The 2597-nt window shown below is 51.8% G+C and overlaps 1 protein-coding gene across 15 annotated transcripts in view; it reads left to right on the top strand.

The window, feature by feature from the left end:
• DNTT (DNA nucleotidylexotransferase) overlaps positions 1 to 2597 on the top strand; it is a 464208-nt gene that overhangs the window by 174939 nt on the left and 286672 nt on the right. The window lies entirely within an intron of this gene.

The following is a 2597-nucleotide window of genomic DNA, read 5'->3' on the forward strand; positions in this document are numbered from 1 at the left end:
ATGAAAACTTAAAACAAAATTTGATTTAATTTCACCAGTCATCTTTAGCGCACATGAGCAAATATGTATTTATTTCAAGTAATGAAACTAAAGTTGCTACTTTCTGGCACTGTTTTTTTCCAGCTTCTTTGTTCCCTGCTGGCAGAGAGCTCCCCATCCCCCAACCCTCTGTTTCCTTGCAGGGTTAACCCTTTTTTTTTTTTGCTGGAATGGCTGAAGGCAGCTCCCAGTAGACCACTGCTGGGGCTTCAGCCCCTCTGGACTGGAGCTTTGGTCTCTGGCTTCATGCCCCTCCTTCCATTGGAGTGGAGGAGTGTGCTGCTGATGTGGGGGTGCTTATAGGCTGCAGACATTTCCTCTATGCTGCCCAGATGAGTTCTGTCCCCATCATCTTCCTCAGCAACCCTGCTTTAGGTTGTGGTAGCAGGTGTCTGTCGGGGGTGCTTTTTGCCTTGCCTTGCTTTTGCCCTAGATACACCATTCATGTGGTAGGCTCAAACATGCCTCCATTCCTCTCTGACGACAACCTCATTAACTGCCTGCACCCTTACAGCATGGTTACAGGATCAGTCTGTAGACTGCTGCTTGGCAGCAAGTTCTCTAAGCTCCAGCATGTCTTATCCTTTAAAAGGCAGCTGTTTATGCTTCTCAACAGGGAGGGTCGGGTTTTGCTCCACTCCATGTCCTTCCTGTTTGATAGGCAGCATTACAAGGTCTACCTTAACACTGGGGACACCTTGTGTTTTTGCTGTGCAGGTCCCATCTGGCTGCAGCAGAGCCACCTGTGGCTGCACCCAATGGTGGCTCATCCAACTCTGGTGTGGCAGCCCCATCAGGTGGTGGGGAAGGGCCTTCCTCCCAGTCACTCCCCGTTTCATTGGAGTCAACTAGCTCCATGGTGGTGGACCCAGCCCCACCTCTTCCTCCCCCCCTCAGGGGAGAATTTGGTTCCTCCTGCTGGGAAGGGCAAGTCCCAGAAAAAAGGGGTCTTCTAAAAAGGCTTGTTATCCTCTCAAGACCTCCCCACTGCTTCAAGGACAGCTGAGGTTAGTGAGTAGGGCTCCCCCCTCTGCCTGCCTCCTCAGCATCCCCTCAGACCCTGTAGTACTCAGGGAAGATCTGGGGGTAGGGGAAGTGGTGGTGGAGTCCGACAGCCCTCCCCCCACCTCTCAGCTCCTTGAGGATGACAAGGATGATATGGAGGTTGGACCCTCTGGGGGCCACAAGCAGCTCTGGGATACTGAGGTTCCTTGTGCGGGAACAAGTGCTCCTCCTGGGGATCATCGGCTCTCAGTGCCCTACTCAATAGGGAGCATTCCCACCACAGAGGTGGAACTTGTTCCTGTTTCTGTGGAACTCCCTGTGTCAGTTACTCAGCTGAAAGCCTTATTGAGTTTCTAGACCAGACAAAGCACCACCAGAGGGTTGCACAGCATATACATAAATGATTCCCAGAACCTGAGATGTGTGGTGTCTGCTAAGGCTGCAGCAGTAGCGCTGCACTCCACTGCAGGGATGCAGTGTTATAGTTTTCACCTAAGCAAGCTTGAGGGTGATGTTGGGCACCTGCAGGACATGCTAGAAAATTTGGTCGTTACACCAGATGACAAAGCCAACATATTTAACGATTTCTTTGCCTCCATTTTCCTGAGCAGGGACCAGAACAGTCACCCCTCCTCTGGGCCCCTCTTAGACCCCAGGTGAGGCGCACCTAGGCCAAGGGTTAGTGAGGAACTAGTTAGGGAACTTCTGGAAGGACTGGATATATTCAAATCAGCTGGTCTGGACGATCTCCACCCTAGAGTACTGAGGGAATTGGCTGAGGTCATTGCTGGACTCCTGGCACAGGTTTATGAGCACTCGTGGTGCTCTAGTGTGGTGCCAGAGGACTGGAAGAGGGCCAATGTGGTTCCCATCTTCAAAAAGGGGAAGAAGGAGGACCCGGGAAACTATAGGCCAGTTAGTCTTACCTCAATCCTGGGCAAGCTTTTTGAGAAAATTATTCTGGTGCATATCCACAAGGGGCTAGCAGGGGAGATTATGCTTAGGGGCAATCAACATGGGTTCATTAGTGGCAGGTCCTGTCAGACCAACCTAGTGGCCTTCTATGACCAGATCACCAAATCATTAGATGCAGGGGGAGCAGTGGACATAGTCTTCCTGGACTTTCAGAAGGCCTTCGACACTGTCTCATTAAGAAACTGGGGGACTGTGGTGTCGACACCCACACAGTCAAATGGGTTGCCAACCGGCTGGAGGGCTGCACCCAGAGAGTGGTGGTGGACAGCTCATTTTCAACTTGGAGGGATGTGGGCAGTGGGGTTCCCCAGGGCTTGCTCCTAGGGCCTACACTGTTCAACATCTTTGTCAGTGACTTGGACGAGGGGGTAATTAGCACCCTGTTCAAATTTGCTGATGACACTAAGATGTGGAGGGATGTGGGCATGCTAGAAGGGAGGAATAGGCTGCAATTGGACCTAGACAGGTTACGGGGTGGGCGGATAAGAATAGGATGGGATTCAACACCGACAAGTGCAAGGTGATGCATCTGGGGAGGAACAACCGGCACCATACTTACAGGCTGGGGAACTCCTTTC

The sequence above is a fragment of the Gavialis gangeticus genome, unplaced genomic scaffold, assembly GCF_001723915.1.
Source record: "Gavialis gangeticus isolate Ggan-Ray unplaced genomic scaffold, GavGan_comp1, whole genome shotgun sequence".
Taxonomy (NCBI): Eukaryota; Metazoa; Chordata; order Crocodylia; family Gavialidae; genus Gavialis; species Gavialis gangeticus.